This window comes from Hyperoodon ampullatus (assembly GCF_949752795.1).
Source record: "Hyperoodon ampullatus genome assembly, chromosome: 3".
Classification (NCBI taxonomy): Eukaryota; Metazoa; Chordata; class Mammalia; order Artiodactyla; family Ziphiidae; genus Hyperoodon; species Hyperoodon ampullatus.
In genome coordinates, this window is record NC_136916.1 from 3,002,016 (window position 1) to 3,022,852 (window position 20,837).

Below are 20,837 nucleotides of genomic sequence, written 5' to 3' on the forward strand. Positions count from 1 at the left end.
CAGTATCACAGATGTTAACCCTCAGTCACACTTGATATGAGCATTTCCCCCAGTCTGTTATATTATTTTTCCATTGTGAACAAGTCTTCAATTTTATATATCCAAACTGATGATCTTTTCTTTGGTGAGTTTTTCATTGCTCCAAATTCTGAGTTATCAAACTTCCACAAACCTGATGAGTAGTACATTCTATTTTCTACTACTTTGTCTAAAATGTGATTGTAAAAATACCTCGCTCTGGATAGCAGCTAGACCTGATAAAGACATGATGTGCATAAACATTCACACATAGCCATTAATCTTCCTCTTCCAATCCTACTCCCACCCCTTTGCTAAGATACAGCCAGGGAATTTGCTTTCATCCCAACTCCTCGCTTATTTTATTCAAATTCCCTCACACTACAAGGCTGGGAAGGCAGCAGCTGGAACAGGTGTCCTGTGCACTATCTTTAGAGATGGCCCTGAGACACCCACACCCTCTATAGAAGAGTTAAGAATGAATATTTTAAGGTACATATTGGGGACAGAAAACATTTAAGGGGTGCTAATTTTAAAGTACTGGTGGCAATATTCACTGCTATACTTTCTAAGTGCCTAAAACTAGAAATCAAATATCTAGGTTTTCTTTAAGGGTCTGCCATGCCATAGCCTTTTGACTTCATGTTATGGAAGACAATTTTCAAATTGAAAAAAGGGCTTAAGGAGCCTCCTACACTGCTGGTGGGAATGTAAACTGGTGCAGCCATGATGGAGAACAGTATGGAGGTTCCTTAAAAAACTAAAAATAGAACTACCAAACGATCCTGCAATCCCACTCCTGGGCAAATATCTGGAGAAAACTATAATTCAACAAGGTGCATGCACCCCAGTGTTCATTGTAGAACTACTGACAATAGCCAAGACGTGGAAGCAACCTAAATGTCCATCGACAGATGAATGGATAAAGAAGATGCGGTACATATATACAATGGAATACTACTCCGCCATAAAAAAGAAGAAATAATGCCACTTGCAGCAACATGGATGGACCTAGAGATTGTCATACTGAGTGAAGTAAGTCAGACAAATATCATATATTGCTTATATGTGGAATCTAAAAAAAAAAAAGATACAAATGAACTTATTTACAAAACAGAAATGGACCCTCAGACATAGAAAACAAATGTATGGTTACCGGGGGGTGGGGAGAAGGGGTAAATCAGGAGTTTGGGATTAACATACATACACCACTCTGTATAAAACAGATACCCAACCAACAAGGTCCTACTGCACAGCACAGGGAACTCTACTCAATATTCTGTAATAACCTATAAGGGAAAAGAATCTGAAAAGGAATAGATATATAGGGACTTCCCTGGCGGTCCAGTGGTTAAGACCTCGCCTCCCAATGCAGGGGGTGCAGGTTCGATCCCTGGTCAGGGAGCTAAGATCCCACATGCCCCACAGCCAAAAAACCAAAACAGAAGCAATACTGTAACAAATAAAGACTTTAAAAAGGGTCCATATAAAAAAAATCTTTTAAAAAAAGGATATATATATGTATACATATGTATATATATAGATATAGATATATAACTGAATCACTGTGCTATACACGTGAAACTAACACAACACTGTAAATCAACTGTACTCCAATTTTTTTTAAAAGGGAAAAATTCATGAAAATGAATTACCAAATTTACATGAATAAATAAATAAAAAGGGCTTAGTCTGTGGTGGCTTGCAGTTGAACGTGACTGACCCCCATAGCAGTGTGGAACTTAGAGGGCAGGGGCACGGTTTAGATGTCACGTGAGGGAGCACACACACGCTGCTCTCAGTGAGGGACCGGAGACCCTCAGTGTCCCACAACGTGCAGGGCCACCCTGTATGACAACAACCTTCCCGCCCCAAATGCCAACTGCCACCCCACTTCAGCTGAGAGCCTTCCAGTCCAAATGACCTGCTCACAAGGTCTGGTGCAGACACGTCTCCTGACTTCCATTGGTTCTACCTGCCCTGGCATAGGTACTTGTTTCAGAGTGGGAGGCCCAGCCCAGGAGAAGACTGTGAGGTGGGTCTGGCTGTACTGGATGCCCTGCTTACCCTCCCCCCATGGGATCTCTCATTTCACCACCCAACCTGGCCTGCATTCGTTCAAGTAACATCCCCACAAGGTCCTGGCTTTGGCTACTCTCTTCTCACTCTGATCCACCAAATCCTGCTTCCTTCAAGACCTTAGAAAATACTTGATAAACAAGTCACACAAAGATGTTAATCTCATGATGACACCACGCATTCCTCTTCTCAGGAATACCTATATTTAAGGCGTAAACCAAAGATACCATTCGTTACCATCTCCTCTACCGCCACCCTGGTACAAGCTCCTCCCACCTTTTCACCTGGATCACCGCAGTATTCCTCTTTTTGTTTGCTTTTTTGTTTTTTGGTTTTTTTGGGTTTTTTGCTAGTGATGTTAACTGTCTCTTCATTTATTTATTTATTTATTTATTTATTTATTTGCAGTACGCGGGCCTCTCACTGCTGTGGCCTCTCCCGTTGCAGAGCACAGGCTCCGGACGCGCATGCTCAGCGGCCATGGCTCACGGGCCCAGCCGCTCCGCGGCATGTGGAATCTTCCCGGACCAGGGCACGAACCCGTGTCCCCTGCATCAGCAGGCGGACTCTCAACCACTGCGCCACCAGGGAAGCACATCACCGCAGTATTCTTAACTTGTCTTCCTGCTTCAACCCTCCAACTTACAGTCTGTTCTCAACAACGACCTGACCTAAATGAGAGCCTATCGTTTCTTAGCCCCAAACCCTCTGACAGCTCCCTAGTTCACTCAGAATAAAAGCTGAAGTACCCCCAGTGCCCTGCAAGGTCACGCATGATCTGAAATGAGGAAAGCTGGAGGGCAGTAAATCGGGAGAAAGAACAAGAGTTCACTTTGGTTCTGGTAAGTTAGGAGACAGTCAGACGGAGCTGCCCAAAGCCATTATCCTTAGACCCTCCGAAGGGAGCTTCAGGCTTGATAAGTGGGTCTCCACTGGGGGGGATTCTGCCCCCAGGAGATACTCAGCAGTGAGTGGTGACACCTGCGGTTGGCACACCGGGGACAGAGGGGTTCTACTGGCATCTAGTGGGTGGAGGCCAGAGATGCTGCTGACCATCCTGCAACGCACAAGACAGCCCTGCAGCAAAGTGTCACCCAGCCCCAAACGTCACTAGTGCCGAGGCTGAGAGAGCGTGGGCGAGAGACATAAACACGGGAGACTTACTCAAACAGATCATATTTAAAATCAGAAGAGCGAGTGGGGAAAAGAGGACGAGACCTTGAGGAGCCCCTCACTGAGCAGTCAGGCAGAAGTGGAGGGACCGAGGCAGAAGACGGAAAAGGAGAGCCAGGAAAGGGTGGTGTGACAAAGGCCGAGAGCAGAGGTTCCTGAAATGAAGCAATGGGCAACTGCGGTCAACTGCGTGCAGAGCTGCTGAGATGCCAGGTAACGCGGGAGCAGTGACAGGTCTGAAAGCCCGGACGCGGGATGCTGCGGGGAGTGAGATGAAAGGCGCCTGGGGTGGTTACGGGCAGTTCTGAGGCTGCAGAGTGTACGCACCATGAACGTGAAACCAACACGCAGGTAGCTGGGCTCAGCCAGTCCTGAGTGTTCGCCAGGCCGGAGATCAAAGGGGTGCAAAGGGATGGGGGGCGTCTGCAGGTGAGTAACTGAAACTGGGGCAGAAGCCTGGATGAGGAAGGAACTGATGACCACAGGGAACTCACGAATAGAGAGAAATGGGGCGGGGGGTAATGAATTGAAAGTCTCAAGGAGTCATAAACACTTTCCCACATCAATACATATAATTCTCTTCCATGCTTTTAATTGCTTCATAGTAATATAGCCTATTTCTTGATATTATTAAAGTAAGTGTGATTTTACTTTAAGAAGAAATAGCTATTTACCATCTGAATACTGCCAACCCTCCTACTTACTCTTCTAGACAAGAATCAAACGGCATTTGTGGAAAAGATCGCGTTATTGAGAAAGATGTGCGAAATAACAGACCTGGGTTAAACTACGAGCTCTTCCATTTACTAACGTTGCGAGCCCGGACAACTTAGCTAACCTCTCTGGACCTCAATCTCTCTAATTAACAGATTGTAGGAGGCAAAATAATGACCCCGCCCCCAAGGATATCCACGTCCTAATCCCTGAAATCTGTGAATATGGTAGGTTACATGACAAGGGGGAATTAAGATTGCAAGTGCCTATCAACGGCCCTTAAAATGAGAGTATCCTGGATTACTGAGATGGGTCCTTAACGGGAGAAGAGGAATGAAGAGTCAGAACCAGAGAAACAGCGTCCGAAAGACTCAACCTGCCACTGCGGACAGTGGAAGGAGGCCATGAGCAAAGCAAGTGTGGGCAGCGTATAGAAGATGGAACAGACAAGAAAACGCATCTCTACTGAAGCTTCCAGAAAGGAAGGCAGCCCTACCAGCTCTCAGTAAGACCCATTTTGGGCTTCTGACCTCCAGAACTGTAAGATAATAAATTTGTGCTATTTCAAGGCATGAAGTTTTTGTTAATTTGTAACAGCAGCAACAGGAAACTCATACACAGGTGAAACAAATCATCCATAGACTGCTGTGCCGATTAGCCAAGATAACACACATAAAGTACCTAACAGAATGCCAAGTACATAGGAAGCATTTAAATAGCTGCTATTGATACTGTCAGTGCTAATACTATTAATAGCACTAAAACCAATAGTAATCAACCCAAAGAACACTGACTCAGTTCTAGAGTTTACTCAACTCTGTGACCTAAGATATCATATTTAACCTCTGCAGGAGTCCCTTTTCTCACTTACAAAACAATATGAGGGAGCCTCAAATAGATGACTTCTAAAGTTTCTTCCAGCTCTAAAATTTTATGATTCTAAAATCTAACTCTTTTTTTTTTTTTTTTTGCAGTACGCAGGCCTCTCAGGCCTCTCACTGTTGTGGCCTCTCCCGCTGCAGAGCACAGGCTCCGGATGCACAGCCTCAGCGGCCATGGCTCACGGGCCCAGCCGCTCTGCGGCATGTGGGATCTTCCCAGACCGGGGCACAAACCCGTGTCCCCTGCATCGGCAGGCGGACTCTCAACCACTGCGCCACCAGGGAAGCCCTAAAATCTAACTCCTTAATGACACATTCTACTTATTGCCAATTAACTGATTCAGAAAATCTTATTAAATAAAAATAGTAAGCCAAGCAGTTTTCATTTTATGTTTCAACATTTTCAATATTTTATACTGCTGAGTTATAGCCTTATAAAGTTGAGTCATGGCATAAAATCACAGGCCTGCAAGCAAGGAAAAATATCTAAGTCATCCTGCTACTATTTAAAAGCCTTACAGTCCAACTATAATATTACTAGGATCTTCTCAAATAGCTCAAAGTATATCCCTACATATTACCTCATATATTCTTTTTTTAACAGCTTTACTGAGATATAACTCACCTACTATACAACTCACCCTTTTAAAGTACACTATTCATTGACTTTAGTATATTCACAGAGTTGTGCAACCATCAGCACAAGCCACTTTAGACTGTTTGCATCATCCTGAAAAGCAGCTCCCTGCCCATGAGGAGTCCCTCCCCATCCCCCCGCCTCCAATGCCCCCAGCCTACTCACCTACTTCTGTCCCTATGGAACGGCCCATTCTGGACATTTCATATAAATGGAATCATACAATGTATTATAATGTTTTGAGATTCATCCATGTTGCAGCATATGTCAGCACTTCATTCCTTTTTTTCTTGCTGAATAATATTCCATTGTGTGGATATACTACATTTTGTTTATCTAGTCATCACTTGATGGACATCTGGGCTGTCTCTACTTTTTAACTATTAGGAATAATGCTGCAATAAACATTCACGTACAAGTGTTTGTGTGAATGTATGTTTTAATTTCTTTGGGGTATATACCTAAGAATGGAATTGCTGGGTAACCCATGTTAACTTGATGTTTTTAACCTTTTAAAGAACTGCCAAGCTGTTTTCCAAAGTGACTGCCCCATTATACATTCCCAGCAGCAAGGTATAAAGGTTCCAGCTTCTCCAAATCCTTACTAACATTTGTCATTACCTATCTTCCATTACAGCCGAGTAGTGGCTACGGGTGCTAACTTCTGTGGTTCTGATTTGCACACCCGTATGACGAATGCTGTTGAGCATCGTTGCATGTGCTTACCAGGCATTTGTAAGTCTTCTTTGGAGAAATGTCTATTCAGATCATTTGCCCATTTTTTAATTGAGTCATTTGTCCTTTTTACTACTGAGTTGTAAGAGTTCTGTGTAAATTCTGGATACAAGTACATTATCAGATATATGACTTTTATGTATTTTCTCCCACTCTGTGTATCTCATCTCATCTTAGTGCAGCGACTTGCACTAAATAAACAGATGCTGTGTTGCTATCCCCATTTTACAGATAGAACTGGCATGTCATTAAACAGACTTGACAACTGGCTGACTCAAAAGTAAGCTTACAGCTGTGCTCCTGGTTTTATTCATTTAAAGATGAATGAATATTGATATTCATTCATTGGTATGAATATACATTGTTATCAATGTATATTGATAACACTGCGGCAGAACTTCCACGAAGTCTCCCCCAGTTCAACCCTGATGCTATCTTGTATCTGTAACCAGACAATGTTATTTCCAAGTTATATAAAAGATGGTTCCTTCATTCACTGGAAAAAACAGTTATGTAGTGTTAGGTAGCAGGCACTATTTGACTCCTAGCTCAGGATGCATTCCTGAACATAACCAAATCCTTACCCTCATTAGTCTGATAACTTGGCAGTATTATGCAAAGTCCCTAGCCCTAAAAATATTTCTTAATAGCAAACAATCCAAAGAAATAAATTTTTCATCTTAATGCTTAAACATCCATCCTCAACTCAGAAGAAACACTACAGATTTTAATGTAAGCGATATCCTGTTTTTCAAAAAAATCCAAAGTGCCAAACTTATTTTGTGGCCTAGGACGACCTTGTTTTTGAGTATTGGCCTTAAGAGGCCATCCCTTGCTTCTTATAAATCCTTTTTATAATGCAGCAGTGCTTAATTTAATGACATTTGTCAAAATGAAACTTGACTAGAAGAGGAAAATCCTCACAGTTTTACCTTTAATCAGAAAAACCTGAAGGTCCCGAGTCTCTATCTTGGCCAGTTCCTACTCCATGCTGAGCAAAAAAGAGTTATACTAGCTCCATTAAACATAAAAACAAAAGTCCAGAACAAAAACCCACTAACTTACAAAGGCAGTTCTAACCTTGTCTATCAAAGCATTCCTAGTACAGAGCAGAGGGACCAAATCATCCCCAGAAGACTGAAGGCCCAGCCCTGACGGGCCCAGGCAAACTTAACATTTCTTAGACTGGTGTTTTTTCTCTTAAAGAGTTCCCACCAATGTTATATTCTAAACTATAATACATCTATGTTCTTTTGTTATAAAAAACATTTACCATTCTTAATGAGGGTCAATATACGAATCTGTCGAGAAGGCAAGACAGAACTCACGGCTTATCAGCAACTCATCGCTCATCCATCTTTACCGCGCGCATTAAGTAAATAACAGCCGGCAAGTAAAGCTAACGCTGGGGAAGACAGGCCTGCCTCCTAGTTTTGAGGGCCCTCAGCACGCCACTTTGTAACTGGAGGTCCCCACACTCCCTCCAGCTAGAGGTGCCTAAGGATTAACGAGGCACAGCTCAGCTGCGGGAGCATGACCCGAGGTGACCCCAGGGATGGCCGGCTGCAAGCAGCAGCATCCCGGTGCAAAGCAGGCCTTCTCCACACTGTGACCTGGGAGGCTGGGCGTTTTCTGGAGGCATCTCAGGGCTGCTCCGGGGGGATCAGAGAAGAGCTGTACGTGGGCGGAGCACTGCACTGCACCCGTCTTACGTACTGGGCCTCCACGGACATCTTCTGAAGACTGAAATCAGACTGCAACGAAAAGGCCTGAAAACCTTCAGTCTAGAGGAAGTCTTGGCCAGGCAGACAACAATGTGCATCAGATCTGAAAGACGAGGTGAGGGAGAAAGGGGAGGACGGATAATGAAGCCGGTGGGGAGCAGAGTGAAAAACAGGAAAGGGTGTGGAAGAAGCCAGGGGTCAGGGGCAGGCCTCTGTCCACTGAAAAGGATGCCTATTGTGGAGTGGGTGCGTCTGCTTAAAGGAACAGCCTGGCCTCCTTCACCCAGCAGCCCTCAACCGCTCTAACCGTCAGCTCCAAAGTGCCGCTTGCGGGCCCCAGGCTCTCCTTCCTGCTCCCCAGATCCCTGGCCTCCGCCGCCAACCCGCTCCCCACAGAGCGGCCAACGTGAACCGTCAGAAAGCAGACCGTCACCCCTCTGATTGGTGGGTGTCTCTCCCACGACGCCTGAACCAAACCCTAATTCCTCAGGGCAGCCTGGACACACCACGCCTCTCTCCTCTCACTCGTGCTCCGAGCCCGGGCTGCGTCCGGACCCACGTGCACTGCTGTGTCCCGATGACGCTCGAGTCTGCTCCGAGGTCGCCTCTTCCTGTTGATGCTCTCGGTCTCTGACCCTTGACCTTTCTCCATTTTTCTCTTTAACATTTTCTGACTGTCCGAAATTATCCCTGCTTGCCGTCTGCCTCCCCCGCTAGGAGGAAGCTCTACCAGCGCAGGGACTTCGTTTTGATCACTGTTTTGGTCTTGGGAGCCAGACCACTGAGAACAGTGCCTGGAAGACAGATGTCCACCGTTTATGGAATGAGTGAATGAATCAGTCCTGCGTGATCTGAAATGCGCTTAGGCCTCCAGCTTTTCCCCAAACCCCTCTCTTTTCGTACCTGATCCATCAACCACGCGCCCAGCTTTACTTCTTGCCCACTGTGACCTAGGATCTGATCACCGAGGTTTGCAATCACTCCTTTGCCTAAACTCTCAACTTTCTCGCCGGCCTGTCCTTCCCCTCAACCAGCCTAAGGATCTACTTGTTCCCTCACACACCGCAGCCACCCAGAGGTCACTGCTATAAAACGCCCCAGCCGCGCCGACGGGGGACTCTGCAAACACACGGTCCCCCACCAGGAGCCCATCCATCTTTTTCAGGCTCTCAATCCAGTCCCCCCCTCACGGCCGACAGAAGCAATTCCAGGCTGCCATCACTTTCTTCACGCTTCCTCCCCTCCCCTCCACTCAGCAAGCGGCATCACCTCCACAGGAACAAGAGAGGGCATTAGGTCAGACTCCCTCCGTTTCCTCCGTCCCTCCGATCACCGACCACACGCCCGCTCTCACCTCCTTCCTGGCAGTGCGGAGGGCGGATGTCCTTCTTCCGGCCCGAAGCTAACCCCAGCCAGAGCTCTGGAAGGCACGCGAGGCAGCCCACCTCCTCGGGGATCTTCCCCGTCACGGGTCCACCCGCCCCCTCCCCATCTTCACCTTCCCCTTCTCATCAGGCTCCTGCCCCACTGCACGCAAAGGCTCAGATTCTCCCGGCACAAAACAAATGAACAAACAAAACTGATCCACTGCCCCAGACGTTACGTCTCTCCCTTGCCTTTGTCCTCTTTTCCCTTTTCTCTTCACAACCAAGTGTCTTGTCAGACAGCTTGAACTCACTATTTTCACGGTTCCTCTTCCCCACTCCCAATTCACTGCTCGAGCCCCTGAGATCTGGATTTTGCCTGCAAACACAAAACTGCTCTCTCCAAAATACATGTGACTTCTTAGCTGAAAATCCACTAAGAATTTATTAAACCTGTCAATTTAACATCGACATCTTGTCTTGTCTCCTGGCTTCAGTGACATTATTCTTTCTTGCTGCTTGACTTTTTTGGACCCTTCTTGGCAGTCTGCTTTGCTATCTACTGTGTGATCTGAGAAAAGCCTCTCTATGTGGTGTAGCAGTTACAAGCCCGGGCTTGAGCTTAGTCAGCTTGGGCTGCTGTAACAAAGTGCCATGACTAGGTGGCTCAAGAGCATAACTTCATTTCCTCACAGCTCTGGAGGTGGCAGCCCAGCATGGTGGGGTCCTGGTGAGAGCGGTCTTCCTGGGATCCGGAAAGCCTGCTTCTCACCGCGTTCTCATGTGGCAGAGAAAGCTCTCTGGTGTCTCCTCCCCTTCTTGTGAGGACACCAGTTCTGTAGGATCGGGATCCACCCTCACAATCACATTTAACCTTAATTGCCTCCTTAAAAGCCTGATCTCCAACCCGGTGACATGGCGGGTTAAGGCTTCGACGTGGATCTGGGGGGACACAATTCAGTCCGTAGCAGCCAACAATAACTGCACTTTAATTAAAGCATGGTAAAGCTGAATGTTATGTAACAATAACTATGCAAGTACAAGAACTCTAAAGCAGCAGAGAAAATGGGTATCACATGAAAATATCAGGCTACAAGATTTTATATCAACACGTAAAACATACGCATATGAAATAAAAAGGAATATATCATAATCGTCGTCAGGGTGAGGTTCCAGTAAAAGAGCTTATTTCTAAACTCTTGGCTAAGCAGTTTGAAAAATAAATTTTCATAGAAAGACTATATAAATGAAAAACTTCAACTGAACAAAAAAATCACTAAGAACAATTTCAAATCTAACTTCCCTGTTTGTTTCCTGCTAACCTCATTGCCATCTGTATTAACTAGGATATAGGCCAATCTGCTGTGACAAAACCAAGAATATAGTGGCTCAAATGAAAGAGGAGTTTGTTTCTCTCCCATGTAACAGTTTGGGGGCAGACAGGTCGTCTCAGGAAGGTCCAGGGACTGAGGTTCCTGCTGTCTCGTCCCACCACCCCTGTGGACACTGCCCTGGTCTGCAGGACAGAAGTTGGCTCACAACACCTTGCTCTTGGGGGTGGGGGAAAAGAACAGGACTAACAGCAGATCTGAATACGAATGTGGTTTAGAAGTGGCACACATCGTTTCCACTCCCACCCACTGGCCAAAACTTAGACATGTGGCCTCATCTGCCTACAAGGAGCCTAAGAAATACAATTTCTCTGTAGGCTGAGCTAAATATCAGAGGTGAGAGGGTATCCTTCTCCCGACTCTGGAAGAGTCGTCTCCTTCCTAAAGGGACGCCCATCCAATCACTGGATTCCGCTCCGAGTCTACGATCTCTGCAACAGATATCGACGTGGCTCCATCCCAGCCCAGTGACCTACAAACTAACAGACCAGGAACCTTTTGCTCTCCACCACCAGCACAGCGACCAAAATACAACGAAACGAAAATAAGATGAATGCAGTTAAGTCTCCCATTCTGAAAAGAAAAGAATGGCAAATACACATTCTTACCAACCGATGAGATACGGCTGGACGAGAAAGGCGAAGAATCCCCCCTCCACCAAGGAAGCCAGACCCTTGGTTAAACTCAGTCCTGTCCTCTGGGGGGAACAGGAGGGATCTCCTTTATCAGTTTGTCTGCTGGAGCCTGGCTTTGCCTCTGGAAAATTCCTTTTTTTTTTTATTCCCATCATCCTTTCTAGCCATATGTGAAGTGGATACGGAAAATCGTGTGCTCCAAAGACGTGGCAAAGAGCTGGTGCCAATTTGGGGGTCAAGGGTTGCTTTAGGTATCAATGTCAAACCCACCACAGGCTTTTACAAGGCAAACTTGCGGCATCTTTGCCAACGTAATCCTCTCAAAAATTCAGCAGGTCTGTTTGCCTTCAGTCAGTACCACATGAAAGCAACCACAGCTAAAGACAGTCCTGTCATAGATACTAAGCTTGTCTTTTCTCCTCCTTCACTTGCTGGCTGCTGTGGCAGATCCATCTTTCCCTCAATTCAAGGTGAGCTACCCTGAGGTCATCTGACTCATGACAGGAGGATTAAACCACCACACCCCAGTGATGTCAGGGCAGGCCACGTGACTTGAGACGGCTCTTCCCGTCTGACTGATTTCAGGCTCAACCATTTAATTTGCTTTGGCCAATAAAATATGAACAAAAGTAACACATGCCACGTCCAAGCACCTGATTCTGCCACATCCTTTTCCTTCTGCCACAGAATAGCAATGTCTCCAAAAAGCCTATTCCTTTGGCTTAGTGGAACAGACGACGTGGAACAGAGCCACGGACATGTCATGAGTAAGAGATCAACCTTTGTTGCTGTAAGGGAGCTGAGACTTCGTGTTTTTACGTGCAGCTCTACCTGGCCATGGGGAAATTTTGATGGAATTTAACAAGTAATAACAACAAGTCCCTCAAAATTAAGGACTTGTTATTCAACAAAGGACGTTCTAGACAAAGTTAACAGACAGGCAAAAGACTGGGAGTACGTATTCGCAACATCTAGAAGAAACCAAGGGATTTAATATCCAGTGTATGCCAAGGACTCTTGAAAAATAACAATAAAAAGACAGGAAGTGCAATTGAAAATTGGATAAGACACAAGCAGACAATTCACCGAAAATAAAATCAAAGTGGTCAGATAAAATACAGGATGCCCCATTAAGTCTGAATTAAAGATAAATAATGAAAAAAATTCAGTATAAGCATGGCCCGACTACTACATAGTATACACTTACACTAAAAAAATTATTTGTTGTTTATTTGAAATTCAAATTTTATAGTGTCCTGTATTTTTACTTTCTAAATCTGGCAAGCGTTAAGTGAAATCCATGTGGCTAACAAGTGAATGAAGAGAAGCTGAGCCTCACCAGTAATCAAAGAAATGCAAATTAAGGGCCTCCCTGGTGGCGCAGTGGTTGAGAGTCCGCCTGCCGATGCAGGGGATACGGGTTCGTGCCCCGGTCTGGGAGGATCCCATATGCCGCGGAGCGGCTGGGCCCGTGAGCCATGGCTGCTGAGCCTGCGCATCCGGAGCCTGTGCTCCGCAACGGGAGAGGCCACAACAGTGAGAGGCCCGCGTACCACAAAAAAAAAAAAAAAAAAAGAAATGCAAATTAAACCTACGAGATACCATTTTATATCCATTATACTAGCAAAGTCCAGAAAACAAGGCTTTTATTGAAGTGCATATAACCCTGTATTTTTCCATTTTATTACAAAAAATCACCTAGCCTAAGATTCTTTTTTCATCATACCACTAGGCAATAAAAGCCCGACTATTCACTGCATGTGCACAGAGAAAAACCACACTTCAAATCATAATTTCATACAGTAGGTAGTAAAGGAATAATCCCAGTAACCATGGCCAGGCATCATAGACTTCTTCCTAGAAAACTTAAGTGCCTATTTAGAATAAATTTGTAGAAATGAAATGTTGAGGATGGAATATGCTTGAGCATCATTTCGTAATCAACAGCTCTTTCATAAGGAACATCATAACATTAATTTTGCTACTAGATGAAGATTAACCTCTTAAGGTTAACTCTCATAGCAGGTCAGAAACTTGGACTGTAAATAAAAACAAGAATCAGGCTTCACGGTTTCAAAGAGCTTTCACGTAAAAATGCTTTATCTAAATCACAACTATAGCTTTAGCACTGGATGATATCCATCTGGAAGGCAGAGGTAAGACACAAAAGCTGTAGGTTAAGGAAGAGAATACGGGGACTTCCCTGGTGGCGCAGTGGTTAAGAATCCGCCTGCCAACGCAGGGGACAAGGGTTCAAGCGCTGGTCCAGGAAGATCCCACACGTTGTGGAGCAACGTAGCCCGTGCGCCACAACTACAGACCCCGCGTGCCTAGAGCCCGCGAGCCACAACTACTGAGCCCGCGTGCCTAGAGCCCGCGCACCTCAACAAAGAGCAGCCCCTGCTCCGCTTGCCACAACTAAAGAAAGCCCGCGCACAGCAACGAAGACCCAACGCAGCCAAACAATAAATAAATTAAATAAATAAAATATTTTTTTTAAAAAGGAAGGGAATAGGAGAAGCCTATAAACGCAACATATACAGCACCCATTCTTCGTATAAATACAGCATGTATGCTATTTTAAATAAAATTTCGATACAAAACACAAAGAACACCAACAACTCATTTTGCCTTCTTGAACTTCTAGGATAAATAATGCCCTCTGAGTTGATTTTAACATCTCCAGAGGAAAACATTTTTAAAACTAAACTCTTACTGTGAGAGATCAATTTAGAAAAAGACCAACATTTTGGCACAGTTCCGAGAAATAGTCATAAATAGCTCTTTATTTCATTCCGAAGCATAAAAATATTTCGAAATAAATATTAAACCAAAATACTTTATATGAATGGTACTCTGATATAATAGTTGTGGTAAACTGATTTACAGATACTAACGTGACTCAGCCTCCCTTATATAAAAGACATGCAATATAATCGTGAACCCTTCTAAAATGTTGGTAGGGATAATTGCTAGTTTGCTTTCAAAAGGTGATCACTTCTGGAGGTACCTCTAAGAACAGCAAACACAGCAAGCTTTTAGATCTATAATTCAGCCTCCATCAGGACGAATTGTGGCAGGCATCTGACACAACACACCCCCACAAGAGAGAAAGGTAAACATAAAAGTCACACAGCTTTCACCGTAATGTCTAAGGCATTAAAGTATTTCCATAAATCACATATTGTCTTTTTAACTACATATAAAAATAATCCTTGAAACAGCCTGGGTCCCAAATATCATAGAATCCTGAGGCTACTAGGCAGGAAACAAATGATATTCACTGCACTCTTTTTTTTTTCTTTTAAGTTTCAGAAGAAAAGCAAAATCAGAAGTGTTATATTAGCACCACTGCTAACAAAGGTTTGACATAAACGTGGAAAATTTAAAGTACCTATTCTTCAACTTCAAGAAAGGAAAAGATTATTCCTTGGCTCTTGTCCCAAGCTGGGAACAAGTAAACACAGAACCGGTTTTAAATAAGCCCCAATCAATCAATCCTTAAACTCTATTCAATATTTCCACTTAAGTACACAGCTGAGAAAGTAAGCCAATCAGGAACTGCCCCCCTTCAGTACCCTCGCTCCTCAAAGCTGGCCAGTCCCTAAAGTCCAAGTTTAAAGTCAACCAATCCTTAAATTGTCTCACTTTTGAAAAAAAAAAAAAATCCTAAAACTCCATGCTTCCTCAAAATCCGACCTAAGTACATCTCTGCCTGTTTTGAGGACTATATTCTGCAAGCATAATTCTCCTTTGCTCAGCAAGTATGAAATTCAGCTTTGATTTAGCTACACTTGAGTGGTGGTCTCTTCCTTCAATAATACGATAAATATTATGGTTACTTGGTTATTAGCATTTTTCTTCATGAAGGTAAGAAAAATATTTGTTATAATAATTCAATTTTATGGAAAGTTGAGAGTCTTTGCCTTTTAAGCCTAAGTATAATCCTACTAGCCCAATACACAGCTGCACTAACAAAGGGGTCCCTTTCCTTCTCCTCTCAATCCCAGACCCACACCTCACACTATCAATGGTCCAAACCCAGCCGATGGATGTACCATATGAAACACTAAAATTTCCAATTACTGAAACTTGTATCAAGAATTGAGTATCATCAAATAGTCTTCAAAGAATATGGTAACTGAGCAAATATTTAAGTAGATACTCTTTCTGATCTAATAGAAATGACAGTGTGGCCTGGTTTTTTAAGATCTGAAAACCTAAATTCTAAATCCTATCTTTGAGATTGGTTTACTTGGGTTAAATTGATCATCTCTTCTTAAATTTTCAGTCTAGAAAATAAAGTGACCATCAGCAGCTCCTACCACCTCACAAAAATGATGTATGTACTCATTTAGAGTAAGATGAACTCTAAATGTTTCAGAAAGGCAAATAAAACCTAATCATTATGTTATTTTGTTTGTTGCTAAAGTCAAGTCAGTTTGAGGTTTAGGTCAGCATGGAGAAAAAGTACGAAAAACTGTCTCAATTTGACATAAAAGATGGCTGAAGAGAGTAATATAGGTTCTAATTAGAAAATTAGAATGAATGGGAGTCCTATCCCAAATATAAATCCCTCTATCAGACTGGCAAAGTGAATCGTGCGAGAGGGTCGCCTGACCCAAGTACACTCAGATACGGCTGAGGGCCGTGTTTTGGACGGCTTTTGGACTTAGTGTTCTCAAAAAATAAATTCTAAATGGCAAGTAGTGCTGCCTTACGGTTTATCAAAGCTCCGTGAAGTTTCCACTCAAGTTCAGTCAGAGCAGGATTACAAACACTGAATTACCAACTGATTCAAGTTAACATGAACATTTGACTAGGTGTTAAAGGAAACCAGAATGTCACCGCAAGATCTGCCATTTTGGCATATTGGTTATTTTGAAATAAAGGCACTTAAGAAACAGCAAGTACAAGAAAGACACTCTGAGTCTCCTTTGTTCCTCCTGAAAGCAAGAGATAAAACTCCCATGTGAAAGGTACTTTCCCTGTACCAGGAGGAAGACATTCTTATGAGCAGAGGCGGGGAACTGGGGGCTGAGAAATCTGTACAAACAAACCTTATTACAGTAACCCCTACCTTGCTGTTACCCCCTCACCACTCACTACCTCTGGCCCACACCCCTTTGTCTTGTCAACGCTTCACAAAGTTATCGTTTGTCTAAAATGTGCAAAAGCTTCCTGCTCTGGTCACTTCTTCAGGTCTTCATTCTCTTGTGAAGGCTCCCATGCATATGTAAAAGTTTAATAAAATGTGTATGTTTTTCTCCTGTTAATCTGTATTATGTCAGTTTAATTCTCAGGCCCGGCTAGAGACCCAAAGAGGGTAGACGAGAATTTTCCCTCACCTACAGTGCCAAGAGGCCTACTTAGTTAGGTTAGGCATAGATTTGGTGAATTCATACAGAAACTGTCGAATTTATTTCTAGAGAAGAATCCATGGAGAGGCAGTATAATACGCTCAGGGGAAACAGTCAAAACTACATTATGGGTTTGGTGACCTTGAATAAGTTACTTAATATCTCTGAACCTGTTTCCTCATCTATAAAATAGGAATTATTTCACAGGACTGTCAGAAAGATTAAAAGAGATAACGATAACTAGTACCTTTAAAAGTGCCCTAAGGGGCTTCCCTGGTGGCGCAGTGGTTGAGAATCTGCCTGCTAATGCAGGGGACACGGGTTCGAGCCCTGGTCTGGGAGGATCCCACGTGCCACGGAGCGACTGGGCCCGTGAGCCACAACTACTGAGCCTGCGCGTCTGGAGCCTGTGCTCTGCAACGAGAGAGGCCGCGAGAGTGAGAGGTCCGCGCACTGCGATGAAGAGTGGCCCCCGCTTGCCACAACTAGAGAAAGCCCTCGCACAGAAATGAAGACCCAACACAGCAAAAATAAATTAATAAACTCCTACCCCCAACATCTTAAAAAAAAATTTAAAAAAAAACCCAATACTGGGTTAGAACATGGGAACTGGTGGGTACCAGCAGCCCACCACTACCCACCCAGTTTCTCTAAAAAAAAAAAAAAAAAAAGTGTCCTAAGCATCCGGACCTCTGAGTCCTAGATTTACTTTTGTCACTAACTTGCTATAATACACAGGACAAGTCATTTGATCTAAGTCGGTTTCCTCATCTGTCAAACAGTGGGGTAATGCATACCCTACACATTTCATGCGGTATTTATGACAATCACATATGAAAATTAATGTGAAAAGGATTTTTCAAATATAGAGAAAGCCTGGGAGTTTTGACTGGGAGATAATTAATTCCACACCTACAAAAATGAAGAGGATTCATACTAACAAACTTGTTACAACCCAGGATTATATAATGCCCCAATTAACTTTACTAAGAAAAAAATTTCACGCCTAAGAACATACCCAACACACTAGACACGTTGGCAACCACTAGGCCATTAGCTACAAGAATTCTTTTCCACGCAATAAATGCACCAAATTGGCTCAGCTCTCCAATGAACTAAAAGCAGTTCAACACAATCTTTTGTTCAAGTCAGGTGTCTGCCACTTAAAACTACCCCTTCAATTTCTAAAGCATCAGGGAAAAAAAGGAAAAGAAGAAAGCTATACATTGCAGGGTTTCTCAACAGCAGCAGTGTTGACACTTGAACCAGATCATGTTTCAATGTTGGGGTTGCTCTGTGCACCGTAGGGTATTTAGGCGCATCCTTGGCCGCCACCAACTGGATGTGCGGAGCAGCACCCCTCCCACACAGCTGTGACACCCAAAGATGTCTCCAGGCATTGCCAGATGTCCCCAGGGTGAGTTGGGGAGGGGACAAGATCATCCCCAGTTGAGATCCACTGAGCTACAGCCATAGAACTACCTTCCAGTCGTATTTATCTCACATCTCTCTCTCTCCCTAAAGACTGGTGGCTTACAATGCAGTCTGAAAAACTAACAGTTTTGCAATCTAAGAACTCAAGAAAAGAATGCTGTCTGTAGGACAGTAACTTCGTAAGAAGAACTGCAGGTACGGTAGTGAGTTACGGTTCAATTATCTCTTCCATGAACATGCTGTTTTTGCTTCATCCTCTCTTAAGAATTCTCTTCTTGGGAGTTTTCTTGGGGTGACAATTTGGTTAACCTGTCACTAAAGCTTAGTCTCCACCCAGACTTACTAATTCTTATTCGTTAGTGTTTACGTGAAAAAAAAAAAAATCAAGCCTCAACGTTTTAATTTCTAAGCAACCAAATATGAAATTAACCAAAATTAAGTGTTACATATCTATTTAAATTATTAAAATTAAACATATTCAAACATTTAAAATATTAAGTAAAAGTACACAAATTAGTATTCAGCTATTACTGTAAATATATAATATATATGTTGAAGGTAATGTGCAAAAATAAAAGAAACCATACGAAGTAGAATTTTAAGAATTACATTTAATGCCTACTACATTCCATCACTGGGCTAGACACATGGTTTTCTACAAGAAACAGTTTCCATAATATCAGTACTTACATTGGTACTCTTAACATGGTAGTTTTTAAATTTGCCTAGGTAAGTATAAATTTTAAACGCAATTTGGATACGTTATCTAGGATGCTATATTTCACCTGGTCAGTGTTAGAAAGAGTGGCTTCTGTTGTCTTCAAACAGGACGGCTGACCATCACTGCCCCTCTGCCGGGAGCTACCTGACACAATTAAATAATCGTCAACCTGCTCTCCCAGCGCCTGAACTTAAAAAGTGACAAAGCCTGAGCCATCAACAGGCCACTTAAGATGCAATTCTACTTTATACCATATCTAATGTTCTTAAGGAAGCTAACTGCAATTGTGGTTTAAAAAAATAGTGATAATCACTTCAACTCCGTTAAATTTAGGGCCACTACAATAGCAGATTTAAGATTTTGGGAACTGCAAAATGAGACAGCACATCTCCACTTTCATACTTGCGGAGGATTCCTGTTTTAGAGTTCTGGTGGACTTGGTTATTCAGATCAACTCTCCCACTGAAAGCTAAAAAAGCTAAACAAAATAAAATTGTATCTGTTGTAGGGGAAAAGCTCTGAAATTAATCATGAAATCTACAATGGTATAAATTTATCAATATATAATCTGTAATGGTTCAGATGTGAAATACTCACATTAGGAAGTAATAAAACCGTGATAAATGTATGGAGGTTACAGCATGCCCTGAAAGAAATCAACAGAAATAACATACCTATTTTTGTATGTATGGTTCAAGTTCCTGTGTTTCCACATTGTTCCACATAATTCCACTCATGACAAATATCACCAGATCCTCTTTCTCTGACAAGAAATACAGCTCAGTGTTAACGGGATGATCAGCAGAGAAACCCAAACTCATTCCGACGTGTGGAACTTTGGCCTGATTCACTTAGCCGGGCGGAAACCTGCCTAAACACTTCACACAACCCCTCCATCGCCCTCTGTTATGCAAGCTGCAACATTTTAAGGCAACTCCCTTACTTCACCAGCGGGCCCTGTCAACACTGATGTAACACAACTGGAAAAACTCATCACTCCACCATGATATTCAAATATCAAACTGTATTTCACTTGGGGAAAATTATACGGTTGCCAAATAAAACTAATGCAAATACAGTAAACTAGGCAAGGCTCTGAGTCATTCTTTTCTTGAAAAGGACTCTTGGGGGCCCTCGAATCCCTCCTGCGACCGCTCAGGCCTTCTTTTGCTCCTCTGACCCCGCCCCGCCCCACCCCTCAAGCGTGCGGGGCAGAGCGGGGGCGGCAAGAAGGCCGGGACGAACTCCTCAGCGTGCGCGCCGCCCACTCGAGTTTTATCCCCACGGGTCCTTCCTCGCACTCTGCTCCTCCAGAAGGAGAGCTGTGTTTTATTCATCTCTGAACTCCCCAAACCTCAGCCAACATCCTGCCTATAAAGTCATGCCTAACGTCTACTCCATGGCAAGCACCAGGCGCGGGACTAGAGACAGAGAAGAGGAAGAGATGCGGACCTCAGCCTCTGAGCCTCACGGAGGGGGAATATTGGATGTTGGCTGCCTGAACGGAATCAAGTAATGACAGGCCAGTTAGCACAGCGCCAGCTGCCTGTGCCTTTCTCCCCTTGCCAATCAAGGCTTAATGAGGAACCAAAGAGGGCCTTCTCGGAAGAAATACAAACGCGTGTCTTCAGCCCTGACCATTCCCCTGAGTTCCACATCCATACATCCAAGGGCCTACTCAACGTGTCGACTCGCAGGGCGTTACAGGGATAAACTGCATGGGCTTGGAAGTCAGACGGCTCGGGGTTTGAATCCCAGCTCCATCACTGCCCAGCTGGGTGCCAGCAGGCGGGTCACTTTGAACCTCTCTGTGCCTCTGTCTTCTCCCGCGTAAAGTGGGGACCCTGATGCCTCCTGGCACACACAGCTGTGATATAAGGATTAAATGAATTAACATGTGTAAGCATGCTTAAAACCCCATCGGACACACAGTTCACGCTTACACGGTGCTAACTGTTAGTCCTAGCGCCG

General features: G+C 43.9%; 1 protein-coding gene across 1 annotated transcript in view; it reads right to left on the reverse strand.

The window, feature by feature from the left end:
- ZNF438 (zinc finger protein 438) overlaps positions 1-19,578 on the reverse strand; it is a 166,929-nt gene extending 147,351 nt beyond the window's left edge. The window contains exon 1 of the mRNA XM_079698785.1: positions 19,541-19,578. The gene's annotated coding sequence lies outside the window, so the exon portion shown is untranslated. The remainder of the gene's footprint in view (positions 1-19,540) is intronic.
- Between the last annotated feature and the right edge of the window lie 1,259 nt (positions 19,579-20,837).